We start from the raw sequence: 15,858 nt of genomic DNA on the forward strand, positions 1-15,858 counted from the left end.
TTATGACTCTCTTTTGAGCGCTTTGATCTTGGTGGCTCTAGATTAAAGTAGTATTCATAGTGTAAGCATGGTGCTTAGACTAGGGTTACTCGTAAATGCACCCGGATTTTTCAGATCGGTGGTAGCTCACGAAGGTGACTTTTATAGCTTCATTGAATCCTCTATAGTCCACCTCTCGTTAATAGGACTAGAAGGAATTTGATCACTTTTAGGGAAGAAACTCTAAATTTGTTCCTTACAAGACATCTCCCATGATAGAACAATAGAAGGCAAAGCTTACCGAGATTAGAACTAGACATACCTAAGTAGTCTCCTTTATATTCCTATTTTCTAACCTTGATTGTGAAGTTGGGTTAAGACTAAGACTTAGTTATTCTCACTAACTATTCCTTTGGGTTCGATATTAAAACTGGGTTATTCTCGGTGAAGTGCTACAACGGTATAATATCTGTGTGCTTGCGGATATATTCTATGTGCCTTAATGTATACCAACAACCATGCATCTTTGAAAAGAAGCTACAGCATTACATAATCCAAAAGACATTCTATGATAAGCATAAGTTCCATATGGACATGTAAAGGTGGTTTTACTTTGGTCATCTAGATGGATCGGAATCTTGTGATAACCTGAATACCCATCAAGGAAACAGAAGAAAGAGTGATTTGCCAGTCGCTCTAACATTTCATCAATGAAGGGCAACAGAAAATGATCTTTCTTTGTGACTTGTTAAGTTTTCAGTAATCAATACACATCCACCAACCAGTGATAGTTCTTTGGGGGATTAATTCATTCTTTTTATTTTTAACAACAGTCATGCCTCCTATTTTAGGCACAACTTGAACAGGGCTTACCCACTCACTATGTGGCACAGGATAGATGATCTCGGCGTGCAAGAGTTTTAAGACCTCTTTCTTAACAACATCTCTCATCACATTGTTAAGCCTACACTAGGGCTCCCTAAAAGGTATAGAATTTGGATTTATAGGGATGCGATGGGTGCAAAGAGCAGGGCTAATTCCCTTCAGGTCTTGGAGTGAATAGCCAAAAGCTGAATGATGCTTTTCTAAGACAGTTAGCAAGCGCAAAGATTCTTCCTAAGAGAGTTTAACACCTATGATCATAGGAGAATCCTGATCATTATTGAGAAAAGCATATCTAAGACCAGAAGCCAGGGGTTTAAGCTCAATGTAGGGCTTAGGTGGTTCTAGCAACTCATCTAGAGGTTTAGGTTCTACGGGACCTTCATCTTCTTCCTCATCGATGAAGAACTAGGCATCATCTTCAAAGTTGGGTTCAACCAAATCATCAAGAGATGCAACCTTAACCTCTTCCACTGGGTCTAGCTCAGGAATTGGCTCTATCTTAGCATTAAGAGAGTGAGTGATGGGCACAGAGAGCTCAAAGTTTTTCCTGAGTTTTATGTTTAACTTCCCCTTTTTTCTTAATGGATAAATCTTTCTTTTGGCTGTCCTATCAACAGGTCAAACTCCATAATATCAAAATATAGAAATTCAAGTGCACTTTGGTTCCATTTACCAAGATAGGAAGGGCACAAAGAATTCCTAAACTTGGGACAATGTATCCTGAAAGACTTTTTAGCAACTTGGTTGTTGGGGCTAATGTCATGTCTTTTAATAAATCATGAGCAAAAATCAAAGACATGATATGGACACCCACAACCGGATTGTAAAAGGCATCGAAATAATCTTTGTTGATTTGGCAATGAATGGTAGTAGAAGGTGAATCTAAGCGAATTACTTTAGGAGAAAGCTCTGATTCTCCTAACCTTCATCGCTCATGATGGACACTTGGTCTTTCATTGTCTTTTTATGGAAAGCATCCTAAAAAGGGTCTAAAGGTTCTATAGATGATGATTTTCTAGGCTCATGAGGTTTCCTCATTACGTGGTAATTTGAGGTATTTCCATATTCGGCAAAAAGTTCATCCTCGCATTCAAGCATAAAATCCAAAATTAGAGTTTCCTCCTTTTCTGGTGGTTCAGGATCTGGAATAGCTAAAGTTGGTGATGGTTCTGGTAAAGATTCAGGTTGAGCTAATTGGGATTCTTCTTCTAACAACTCTCTTTCTTTAGGAAGGTCTGCTATGATTTTCATGAGAATGCTTCTCCCCTATTCGGCAAAGACATGCACGAATGAACCTCCTGCGACCGTATTAAGATATTCTATGGTTTTTCTAGTAAGGCTCATGAAGAAGTGTTGGAGAAGAATAGGTTCTCGAATGGTAAGGTCAGGGCCAGAATTAAGAAGAGTGTTAAAACGTTCCCATGCCTTGCCTAGAGATTCTCTCTTCTTTTGTTTAAAAGTTAGATCCTCTACATTAAGTTTAACTACCCTATAGGTGGGGAAAAATTATAAGTAAAAGCTAGAGCACTGTGCTCCCCAATCTCCTTGGCTATTCCCAATGGTGAGCTTATACCAACATTTAGCTTCGCCCATCAAAGAGAAAGGAAAAAGCTTCCATCTTATGATCTCATCTGACATGCCTTCAATGTGTAGACATGCATAGGTCTGCTCAAATTAACATAGGTGGGAATAGGGGTTTTCATCTACTTCACCAGAAAAAGGTTGATCCTGAACCATATTGATTAACCGTGGGTGTAGCTCATAGCCAGGTGCTAGAATAGGTTTGGAAGATTCGGCTGGCTGTAGGCTTGTGCCTGTGGGTGCACCGTATTGGTAGCGAAGGGTGGATACGAGATCCATGATAGAAAGGTAAAGATAAAAGATAAAAGTATAGTACAAGATTAAGCTAGACTCAAAGTTAACTCAGCAAACTATTCCCCAGCAACGGCGCCAGAAATGCTTGTTGGTATAAATTAAGGCACACAAAATATATTCACAAGCGCACAGATATCATACCGTTGTAGCACTTCACCGAGAATAACCTAGTTTTAATATCGAACCCAAAGGAACAATTAGTGAGAATAACTAAGTCTTAGTCTTAATCCAACTTCACAATCAAGGTCAGAAAATAGGAATATAAAGGCGACTACTGAGGTATGTCTAGTTCTAATCTCGGTAAGCTTTGCCTTCTATTGCTCTATCATGGGAGATGTCTTATAAGGAACAAATTTAGAGTTTCTTCCCTAAAAGCGATCAAATTCCTGCTAGTCCTATTAACGGGAGGTGGACTACAGAGGATTCAATGAAGCTATAAAAGTCACCTTCGCGAGCTACCACCAATCTAGAAAATGAGGGTGCATTTACGAGTAACCCTAGTCTAAGAACCACGCTTACACTATGAATACTACTTTAATCTAGAGCCACCAAGATCAAAGCACTCAAAAGAGAGTCATAAACTTGAAGAACAATATGAACAAGATGCTTACTTGAATCAGAAGTCAATTATCAGAGAAATCTCAGAAGCAAGCTCCAGTAGAACTTGATTCCGCCAGAGTACAATCGAAGAGAGAGCACCGACAAGCCAGAACTCCTCCAAAACTCTACTCTCTCACTCTATCTCTCTATCTCTAATACAAGACTAGATCTTATGGAGGACTAATCTTCTCTTGATTGCTAGCCCTAGATCCTGGTGGAAATATGAATTAGGGCTCCCGGCTTTGTAGCTCTGAAGATCTAGACTTGGCTTCTCTCCAGGGGCTTGTAGACCTTTATTTATAGCCTTGGGGTGCAACGTAAGCCCTTGGATCAAACCAACTTAAGGAATAGTATAGATACAATCCTAGGAGGTGGTGGAGGAACATTCTGGAAGCTCCTAATGAGTAGACCCCACAAGGGGCCATGCAGCATGGTGGTGGGGCCGGCCGGCCCCACCTATCATCCTCTCTACGTCCGCTATGGTGTGGTGTCTTCTGGTGTCCTCTAGAACCTTTTGGAGTAGTTTTCATCACGGTTACGTTTAATGTTATTTGATGTATTGATCCTCCTTTTTGGTTTTCTGATTAAACCCTGCTGGAAATGTAGATTCACCAAAACTCATGGAAACTGTCAGTAATAACCTCCTACTCTATGATATTGATCTATTTTCATCATTTATGCAAGGTAGGTTGATGGTTTATGATATACATTAACTACCGTCAACATTGATGTCTATATTTTCTGATATGATTAAAGAAATCATGGAAGTTTTCATGGATGACTTTTATGTTTATGGAAAAACTTTTGATGATTATCTTGAAAATTTAGACAAGGTTTTGCAAAGATGTGAAGAAAAGCACTTAGTCCTTAATTGGGAAAATGTCATTTCGTGGTTAGAGAGGGCATAGTACTTGGATATTTAGTGTCCAGACGAGGGATTGAGGTTGATAGAGCTAAAATTGAAGTAATTGACCAGTTACCTCTTCTCATAAATATCAGAGGGATCCACAGTTTTCTTGGTCATTGTGGTTTTTATCATCGGTTCATAAAAGATTTTTCACACATTGCTAGACCACTGACAAATCTTTTTGCTAAGTATGTTTCCTTTGAATTTGATGATACATGCTTAAAATCTTTTAATATTTTTAAAGAAGCACTCTTCTCTGCACCAATCATTTAACCCCCTGATTGGTCGCTACCTTTTGAAATCATGTGTGATGCTAGTGATTATGCTGTGGGGGTAGTTTTGGGACAAACAAAAGATAGAAAGCATCATGCAATTGCTTATGCTAGCAAAACTCTAACAGGATCTCAACTTAATTATGCAATAACTAAAAAAGAACTCCTGGCTGTAGTTTTTGCTATTAACAAGTTTAGATCTTACTTGGTAGGAGCTAAGGTGATTATTTATACTAATCATGCTGCTTTGAAATACTTGCTCACTAAGAAAGACGCTAAACCTAGATTAATAAGATGGATTTTGTTACTTTAAGAATTTGATTTAGAAGTAAAAGATAAAAAGGGGATTAGAAAATTCTGTTGCCGATCACTTGTTCAGAATGCAGTTTGAGAATTCATAGGTACTGCCCATCAATGATTCACTGCGGGACGACATGCTCTTCAAAGTCACAAAATCCGACCCCTAGTACGCAAATATCATTAATTTTATGGTTGCAGGTTATGTACCACCAGGGAAAAACAAAAGGAAGCTCATCTACGAAAGTCATCTCCACATATGGGATGAACCATACCACTTTAGAGTCTGCTCTGATAGCCTGTTCAGAAGATGTGTACCAGTGGAAGAAGGCATCAAGATCATTGAACGATGCCACTCATCACCATATGGAGGACATTATGGCGCATTCCGTACTCATTCAAAAATCTGGCAAAGTGGATTCTTTTGGCCAACCATGTATGAAGACACGAAGGATTTCATTTGGAGTTTTGGAGCATGTCAGTGGCACAGGAATATCAATTCAAGAGATGCCATGCCACTCACCAACAACCTCTAGATAGAGCTCTTCGATGTCTGGGGTATTGACTACATGGGACCATTCCCAAAGTCGAAGAACTATGAATGCAACTTGGTGGCAGTTGACTATGTCCCCAAGTGGGTTAAAGCTATGCCATGTAGAAATGCTGATGCGAAGGACTCCAAGAAGATGTTTGAAGAGAATATTTCCATGATTCGGAGTTCCAAGTATGGTGATTAGTGATGGAGGCACTCACTTCACTGACAAGAACTTCCACAACTACTTGTCAAAGCACAGGATACATCACAATGTCGCTACTCCATATCACCCCCAGACAAGTGGCCAAGTAGAAACATCGAACAAACAAATCAAGAATATTCTGCAGAAGATGGTCAATGAGAAAGGGACTGCATGGAAAGATCGACTACCCGATGTACTATGGGCTTACAGAATGGCCTATAAAACACCACTTGGGATGTCACCACACCAACTCATCTTTGGGAAGACCTGTCATCTACCGTTGAGCTAGAATTCAAAGCTCACTGCGCCATTAAGCGATGGAACATGGACTTTGAAGCCGCAGGAACCAAGAGAAAGATGCAACTCTCTGAGCTTGATGAATGGTGTGAGAAAGCAAATCACAATGCCAAGATATACAAGGAGAGAACTAAAAGATGGCATTATAAGAGGATCAAGAAGGAGTTTGTCCCTAGAGATAAGGTATTACTTTTTAATTTTAGGGTTAAATTATTCGGGCATGGAAAACTTTAGAGCAAATGGGAAGCACCATTCATGGTGATAAGCACCTTGTCACATGGAGCGGTAACACATCAAAATGACAAAGGTACGCTATTCAAGGTAAATGGTCACCGTCTCAAGATCTTTCTAGAACCTGAAAAACCACTTGAGGATTTGGATGAGGTAGATTTTCTAATTTTACCATAGATTTACACCACTGCCATCCTCTTTACGTTTTGTAATGAATAAATATACTTTTTAGGATTAGATAGAGGTTAGAAACCGACGTAAGAAAAATCATCACGAGAGACCACCATGTGGGGCCGATCGGCCCCACCTCTATGCTGGCCGGCCCACCTATCGTTTGCCTTGCGTCCGGTCAATTCTCTCATGTATTCTAGAACCTTCCCCTCTCCTATTCCGTAGTTTATCGCCGCATTCGCATATTCCTTTGTTATGAGACCCTAATGGATAGATCTTGACCCATGCTGCAAGTTGATTCCCACTATATAAACGAGCCCTGCCTGCCTCCATGGTCATTCCATCAAAGCATTCTATCTCCAACAGCAGCAAAGCTCTCCTCCTCCCTAGTTCCCATGGTCAACAAGCAGATTGTCCCCTACGGTTTTGATCTAAACAAGAAGCCCGATGTGCTTGCGCTAACCGTCATTCCTCCAGAAATAACCCGCATTCTCTCAAGCCATTCCTACTTTGCTTAAGCTATCCACCATCCGGTGATCGCTCCGCTGCCACCATGCCCACTTCTTGAAGGCAAGCCACACTAGCAAGAGCCTCGTCTAGATGCCCAAAAGCTGATCAAGATGATGAAGGAGATCAACCTCCTTCCTCCAAAGGGACATGAGGTGCTAACTGGAGTAAAGACTAACAAGTTTAGAGATGGTACATGCACAAAGTATCAGTCAGTTACTCCTCATACAACCAGTGATGGAGTCCGGGCTCTGTCGGATCAGATCAAAGTTGTTCCCCCTAAGGTGGAGAAGAGGAAGGCACCATCAGCTATCCTAGAAAATAAGGAGAAACACCCATGGATGACTATGGCTCTCTTGCAGAAGAAGATAGAAGATCTGACCGATGTGGTCTATACCTTAGAATAGAGGATCGACGAAGAACACATTTATCGCAAGAGCCTACAACAAGATCTTAACAGTTTAAATCATTTTGTTACCAAGACTAGAAAGTGAGAGTTAGATAGTTGATGATAAGGCACGAGTAGTTAGGTCAAGTGTTTAAAGATAGTATGTTTAGGTTACTCGCTTAGCTTAGTTATTAGATTGGTTGAAAGTTTGTGTTAGCTAGTCAAAAGTTTGTGCTTAGTTTGTGCTTGTGTAATAAAGTGCCTTATGATATTAATGGAATCTTGTTATTATTACCCGCTCTCTATTTCTTTTCAGATATGTGTTTGTCTCCACGTGTTGTGCATAAAAGAAAATAGGAAACAAGTGTGGGGGAAGCACACTGCGATAACAGAATGAATTCGATCGCATAAATCATGAAATTCAGGAAGTAATGGACTAAGGACCACGTCCAATGAAGCAGGCCTCAAGCAGCACCTGGAGCAGGCTGCTCGCCCAAGCCCATGGGCTGACTAGCCCATCATGGTGCCACCTCGCCCTGAGCTTTGTCCGTGGTCAGATTTGCGGCCTATATGTTCTATTTTCACATGTTTCATTTCTATTTAGAACCAAATTGAAAAATCCTTTGATAAAACAACTTTAGAACATGAGGAAAGATTATTTTAGTCATGACTTAAGGGATAGACTCACATAATGCTTTTCTTGGAAGTCTTGCTACTATTGGGAACTTATTATTAGGGACCCTATGTTACTTAAGTTGTTGTGGAATGAGATATAGTAGAACAATGAGAACTTGATTCTTGACGTCTTGTTATTGGAGAATTTTATTTCAAAAAGTTAAAAAGAATAGCTACGCCTCTCCTCTATGATAGGCAATGTCCCACCAGAGCCATACATGATATGATAGAATAGGAAAAACCTTCTACATATACTACTTGTATTTGTATTGAGTTTGGTCAAACTTTGTGACCCTTGTCAAGAAACTTATCATGCTCCCAAGATCAAGATCACGTACACTCCACATATATCTGCTGCTCCTACACTAGGGGTATGCAAAAACATATTTTCCATCCACCCAAAAATGTTCTACTCCTACATTGGGAATAGACACAAAAATAAGTTTGATAAGATAAATACTCCAAGTTCTTATAAATGTCTCTCTTGAAAAGCTTCCCATTGTAGAGATGAGGCATGGGCTATGCAAAAGAAAAAGTATTGAAAAAATGGACAAGTGTTCGAGACATTGAAAACAATGGGTACTTAGATGCCCACCATGAAAAAAAAGAGAAAAAGAGATGAATAAGATTGCCCATGTTTCTTGCAAAGTGTTATCAAGTTTCAAACAAAAGAGATATGTTTCAAGGAGCATAGTAGAATTAGGATAGCCACCATATACATATCCACACACATGCACATCTTGGTCTAAGAGTATGACATTTTTCTTCTCAGATCCTTGTTTTAACTTTACAATATATGCAATGCAAGTATGTTTTCGTATTCAACCCTACCTGAGCTCCACATAAGCTTTAGAAGTAGGCAAAAAGAAGGAAAAGTCATCATTTCCTTGGTGAGGATTTGAAAATACCACATATACTGAGTGATTTGAGAGTACCATAAAAGGAGAAGGTAAGCTATGTTTTGTTTTCAAAATTTTAAAATGTTTCTCCAATTGACCTGACTAAAGGAAGATGGTGATCTGTTTTAAGCTGTTCCATTCTTCAACTGCCTAAAGTTTTATGGTAGACACTTTGAATCCCACGGTACATGTATGACTAAGAATGGTTTTATGTTGATGTCTTGTCCCAAGGTTATGTCTTGAGTAATCCATCCTTTTATCGAGGATGAGTAAAAGCCTAAGTATGGGGGAGCTTGTTGACGGTAGACAACATCCAACATAAACCATCAATCTACCTTACATAAATGATTAAAATGGATCACCAACATAGACATAGGGGTTTAAACTAATAAATTCCATGAGTTTTAGTGAATCTGTGTTTCTAGTAGGATTTAATCATAAAACTGTTAAGGACGACCTATTCGTTAAAGGAAATTACAGAATTCCACCGCGTAAATAGCATGAGAAGATTCTAGAAGACTCCAGGAGGTACTCCACCGAAGAACGGCACATAACACTAACATGTGGGGCTAGCCGGCCCCACCTATAGGCCGGCTGGCCTATGGGGTCCACCTGTTAGCCTCTTATTGCTACATTGGTTCTCCACCACCTTAAGGATTGCATCTCCACCATTTATTCAAGTCAATTTGATCCGAGGGCTCAGGATTGGCGCTTTGACCTATATATACATGCCTGCACACCCCCTGCTGAAGCAATAGGCATATGATCCTAAGAGCCTAAGGGGTAGAAACCCTAATCCATATCTCCACTAGGATCAGAGCTAGCAATCAAGAGAAGATTAGTCATCCATAGAATCTAGTCTTGTATTAGAGATAGAGAGATAGAGTGAGAGGGAAGAGTTTGGAGGAAGTGCCAGCCTATCAGTGCTCTCTCTACGGCTTGTACCCTGGCAGAATCAAGTTTTTCTTGAGCTTGCTTCTGAGATTTCTCTGGTAATCGACTTCTAATCCAAGTAAGCATCTTGTTCACATTGTTCTTTAGGTTTGCGACTCTCTTTGAGTACTTTAATCCTTGTAGCTCCTGGGTTAAAGTAGTATTCGTAGTGTAAGTGTGGTGCTTAGACTCGATTACTCATGGATGTACCTGATTTTCTAGATCGGTGGTAGCTCATGAGGGTGAATCTTATAGCCTCATTGAATCCTTTGTAGTCCACCTCCTGTTAGTAGGCCTAGCGGGACATTGTTACTATAGGAAGCATACTCTGCTTGTGTTTTCTCTAGTAATATCCCTAGAATTAAATAATAGAGGACAAAGCTTACCGAAGTTAGAACTAGAAGACCTTAGCAATCACCTCTATGCTCCTATTATCAAGCCTTGATTGTGAAGTTAGGTTAAGTTAGATTTAGTTATTCTCACACACATTTCCTCGAGTTCGATATAAAACTAGGAAGTCCTGATGAAGTGCTACATTGGTATAATATCCGTACGCTTGTGTATTATTCTGTGTGCATTAATGTATACCAACATGTGCTCATAGAGGTCTTGGGCAGCCTAGAATAGACATGGCACGTGCGTGGTGTGTCTAGTTACAGTGGTAGGAAGCATTGGCCGGACTGTGTCGGCATGTATAGAAAACAAGTGATGTGGATGTGGAAGCTATCAAAGAAGTTAGAAGCCAAGTGACAGAATAAGTTACCAAGAAGGTCACACATGATATCATGGCCATGCTACATGAGTAAGGAGTGCATTTCAAGTAGCCTAGGAGGTCGGAAGAGCAGCCGTGCCTCAGCCTTGGATGCAGTCGACAATGTCTAGTTCGACGGACTTGATGCAACTCTAGATCTAGATACTATGGACCTTCTGATAGATCCAACACTGTGTACCCTTGTAATCAACCCTAGAGGTTGAGGTAGCAAGGGATCAGGTGTTCCCATAGCAAAGTGAGCTATGTTTAGAACCAGTAATGGAACATTTGCCATTGTACATATTGATTATGCATATCTAGAACATGAGGACAGACCGCTCAGTCCCTACCCAAGTGATGAGGTAAGAACTCTTGGACAGGCTATATACAAGAGGGTCTAGTGGAGGAGAGGCCATCTTGTGGTATCACCAAAGGTGCTCTCTTCTCTAAAATTAGCAAGACCTCCACTGCCTAGGAGCTCCAAAAGCAATCTAAAGGACATTATGGTAGACAATGAGAAGGCAAAGAGTGCCTCTAAGAGTGCAACTATTGAGAAGGCAAAGAGTGGCACTACTGAAGAAAAGAGTGCTTCAAAAGAGACTGGGGCAGCACCAAAGCCAGCGCCGAAGCCAATGCCAAAGATAGCTAAGTCCACAACTGCTCTAGCTAACCCATCGATAGACCCTGGAGCAGCCAAGAGTGATAGCAAACTAGAGCAGCAGGTGGGTGCCAAGCAGCAGAAGGTGGAGAAACCCACCAAATCATCTAAGAGTGCCCCTAGGGGTTCTATATGGACATAGGCCAACCCAAGTTCAAATTTGGAGATCTATTCCTATCAGAAACATAGCTTGAGAAGGCAGGACCTGGGTGTGTTGCTCTTCATGCTTGGTACATGAAATAATGTGAAGAGAAGAGGATAGCCGGGATGGTTGCTGTGATCAAGCGCCAGCATTTTTTGCGTGATGCAGAATCTGAGCCTTTGATTGTGGGATTAGATGACTTGTTTGACCTCTTCAAACTTGATGGATTGCATGTGATGAACAAATTAAGTTTTGTGATGAACAGCTATGATCTGTGTATATATATATATTATTTGTGTGAGATCAGTGTATATATCTATGATCTGTGTATATCTGTGCTGGGTGGGCTATGCTATGGGCCACAGATGGGTCTAGGCTACAGACATGTCTATAGTATTTTCCTTACTACAGACTGTTGATGGTCATTAACTACTATTATAAATCGTCAACCAAACATGAATAAGGACATAAATTAATCTCTAACATATACTTAGGGGTTAAACTAACAGAATTCCATAGGTTTTGGTAAATCTTTGTTTCTGCAAGGGTTACTCAGGAAAAGAGCCAAAGAGGACCCATATGTCGGGCTAAAAAGCATATCCTATGTGGGAACCAAGTTGAGAAGGATCTAGAAGACACAAGAAGGCAACCCGCCAAAGGGGGGGCCCACCTGGCAGTGAGCCAGGTCAGCCGACCCCACCCCAGGTCGACCGACCTAGGGTCCCACCTGTCAACCCTAGCCTCCTACGTCGGTTCCTCCACCACCTTAGGGTTCGCATATTCACCATTGATCAAGGTCAGTTTGATCCAAGGGCTCTGGTTCATCCCACCGGCCTATATAAGCACACCCCTACCCCCTGGGTTCAAAGGATAGAAGTCATTTGATCAAGTCATCAGAGCCAAAAACCCTATTTTCCTTAGAGCTCCACCACATTCTAGGGCATAGCTACATAGGTTAGAAGTAGAGGGAGGCAAGCTTCGCTTGGATTCTACATCGTGTTAAGAGCGTGGCTTGGTAAAGCCTTCTGTAACCTCTCTCTTGTATCTTTCTGTATTTATTTGTTAGCTACAATGGATTTGACATTGCTCTATATATTGTTTATGTTCTCGATTATATTGTTCATTGTCTACATTGATTATATGCTTAGTATAGTTAGAATGTCTTTATATTCAAGCATAAGATCGTATAGCGCTCACTCTTTGATATCATGGGTGAGTGGTCAACATTGCGTAAGCGTGGTGCTTATACGTTGTTTACCTGTGAATGCACCCTATATTCCAGGCCATGTGGTAGATCGCGGAAGTGACACTCCCGTTGAGTCTTTTGTAGTCCACTCCTCGAATATAGGACAAGTAGGACCCGGTTGCGAAGGAAGACTTGCTCCATTCTTGATCTTCCTTAGTAATGTCCCTTGTGTATAGATATGAAGTATTCTTGCCATGATTGCTAGGTGTAATTGCACTAATCATAGTATACTTTGACATGTGATTAAGAATGACTTCGGAATATTTCTCTATTCTACCTAAACCATGCTAATGCCATAGAAGGGAGTGCTCTAAGTGAATTATATTATATATGACTTGTTATTTATCTTTCATTATCATTTATCTTATGACTTATCCCTGTTATGAGTAGATGGATTAGACATGGTTAACTCTCCATTGCATGTACAAGTTATTATCATATTCCTATAGCCATCCCTTCCTAGTGGTAAAATATAAATACGACCCCTGGAATACTCCTGGGTAAAATGCTACAATGGTATAATTATCTGTGCGCTTGTGGATACCTTTATTATCTTTATCCTCTTTCTAGTCACATGAAATAATAAGATAACTATGTAGCAGTAATGCTAGGTAGTGCCAACAATCACTTTTAGCTCCAACACTAGGGATGACAACCTGGTACAAGTAAGCTAGAGGTGAAGGTAATCAATAGGTGGCTACTAAAACAAGTGTCAAGTTAATAAATACCAACAAACATTTTTAGCGCCATTGTCGGGGATAGAATTCAAATTCTATTCTTGATAGTGACGCTAAGAAATGTCAACAAGCATTTTTGGTGCCGTTGCCTAGGAAAGGTTGAAAGGCTATTCAAAAGGAATATTGATATCACTTGTACCACACTGATGTGATTGAGGAAACCATTTATCTCTACTCCAATAGGATTACCCTTGGTCTGTCTACTTGTGTATCTTATGCAGGGTGATGTATGACTGGTTTTGATCTTCCGATAAACTACTTAGACGATCCAGAAGTACTACTCAAGAAAGCTAATGCTAGTCTCAAGAAGGTTCTCACTCTAGAGTCCAAGGATAATCGAATAAGAAGAAGTTTGACACTAGAATTTGAAGCTATGGCTAACAAGACTCTTCGTGAATTCTCTGCTCCAACCACTGCTAACATCCATACTGGACCACCAACCGATGTTGGAGAGAATGGATTCGAGCTCAAGCCAGCTCTTATTAACATGGTGCAAGCTAGTCAGTTTTGTGGAAAGGCACATGAGGATGCGAGTGCACATCTCCAACACTTTCTAGAGATTTGCAGCACTTTCACCATCAAGGGAGTAACCAGAGATGCTATTCTACTCCACCTTTTCCCATTTTCACTGTTGCAAAGGCAAAACAATGGTTCTACACCAATAAAGACAAGAACACTACATGGGATATCTACTCCACTACCTTCCTAGTGAAGTTCTTTCCCATGGGTAAGACAAATGCTCTGCGTGGGAGAATTTTGAGTTTTCAGCAATAACATGATGAATCTGTCCCTAAGGCTTGGGAATGCTTTCAAGACTACATCTCAGAGTGTCCTCATCATGGGATGGAGAATTGGCTACTCATGCAAACTTTCTACCATGGGTTGACCACCAGCACCTATGAGACAATGGATGCTGCTGCTAGAGGCGCTTTTCTATCACTTACTATCAGAGATGCGATCGCTCTTGTTGAGAAAATGGCTTCCAACCAAGGTTGGAATGAAGAACAAACTCAGACCCACAAGAGAGGTGGAATACACCAGCTCAAGGAGGTAGACATGCTGTCTGCCAAGATGGACCTGCTAATGAAAAGGCTTGATGACCGAGCCAATGAAAAGAAAGAGGTCATGCACATTCATGATTCCCACATGACATGTGAAGAGTGTGGAGGCACTGGGCACTCAGGCCACAACTGCCCAGAAATCCAAGAGGATGTGAACTACATCAACAACAACAACAACTACTACCATCCTTAGAATCAAGGTTGGAATCAGCAACAGAGGCCTACCTACTCAGGTAATTACCAAGGTAACTATCAAGGTAATAATTTCAATACACCTTTGAGAGATTTAGTCACTGGCCAATCTAGATTATTGGATAAAATGTCTAAGAAGATAGCTTCCAATGATAAACTACTAGAAACTATTAATAATAGAATGGATAGCTTTGCTTCTGTCATTAAGAACCATCATAGCTTTAACAAAATGATAGAATCTCAAATAGCTCAGCTAGCATCTTTTGTTCCTCCGGTCGACAAAGGTAAGATTCTGGGGCAGCCAAAAGAATTAGAAACTACAAATCTTGTTGACATATTCAATGCTAGATGGTACTATAGAGATCAACCATCGGGAGGATGGAAAGATGGCTCCATGCCAGAAATGAAGGGTGACCCTAGAAGACCTATCATTCCAATAGCCATTGGGCCAAATACTTTTGAAGAAGCTATCTATGACTTTAGTGCAAGCGTTAACGTCATGCCTAAGGTAATTTATGAGAAAATCCATGGAGATCCATTGTTGTACACAACCATATGTTTGCAGCTTGCAGATCAGTCACTCTACTACCCAAAGGGCATCCTTGAAGGCGTATGTGTATGAGTTAGACACTTGTATGTACCCGTAGACTTTGTGGTAGTTGAAATAGGTGGAGATGAGAGGACACCCATCATTTTGGGCTGACCATTCCTAAGCACTGCAAAAGCCATCATCTACGCCGATAGTGCCAAGATCTATTTCACTATCAAGGATAGAAAAGAGAGATTCACTTTCAAGAATAAGACACTACAAACTCCTGCTCATCCACAAAGGGCATACATATATGAGTACAAGGTAGTAGAAAAGAAGACAAATAGGAGGAGGAATAAGACCAGGTAGTCACAAGCAGAATCAGTGAGGATGATCAACACAATCCACATAGAGTACGATCATGTCCTTGTATCACCATACCTCCTTAAACAGGATGATCCAGGCGTACCAACGATAGAGTGCATGATCAATCAAAGAATCTTCCACAAGACCTTCTGCGACACTAGGTCAGGAGTCAACATAATGGCCAAGGTAACTTATGAGTATTTATTTGGTAAAGAACCCTTGTACCCCACCTATGTGTAGCTGTAGATGGCGGACCAAACATTTCAATTCCCGGAGGGGATAGCAAAGGATATCATGGTGCAAATTTGAGATCACTATGTCCCCACTGACTTCATGGTCCTTGACATGGGAGAGGAAGAATATGATCCACCGATAGTACTTGGAAGACCGTTCCTCAACACTACATGAGCAATCATTTACATAAGATCAGGGGAGGTCCACTTCTAGTTCCCTTCCGAGAAGGTACGCTGTTATTTCAATAGTTATACAACTTATGAACAGCCAAAGAAGAATAGATCGAGGA

General features: G+C 40.7%; 1 non-coding gene across 1 annotated transcript; it reads right to left on the bottom strand.

Annotated features, from left to right (window-relative positions):
- Positions 1-13,923: 13,923 nt before the first annotated feature.
- LOC136498734 (small nucleolar RNA R71) lies at positions 13,924-14,032 on the bottom strand. Its single transcript, XR_010769740.1, has one exon. It is a non-coding gene; the product is annotated as a small nucleolar RNA R71 (small nucleolar RNA).
- Positions 14,033-15,858: the final 1,826 nt, after the last annotated feature.

The sequence above is a fragment of the Miscanthus floridulus genome, chromosome 12 (assembly GCF_019320115.1).
Source record: "Miscanthus floridulus cultivar M001 chromosome 12, ASM1932011v1, whole genome shotgun sequence".
NCBI lineage: Eukaryota > Viridiplantae > Streptophyta > Magnoliopsida > Poales > Poaceae > Miscanthus > Miscanthus floridulus.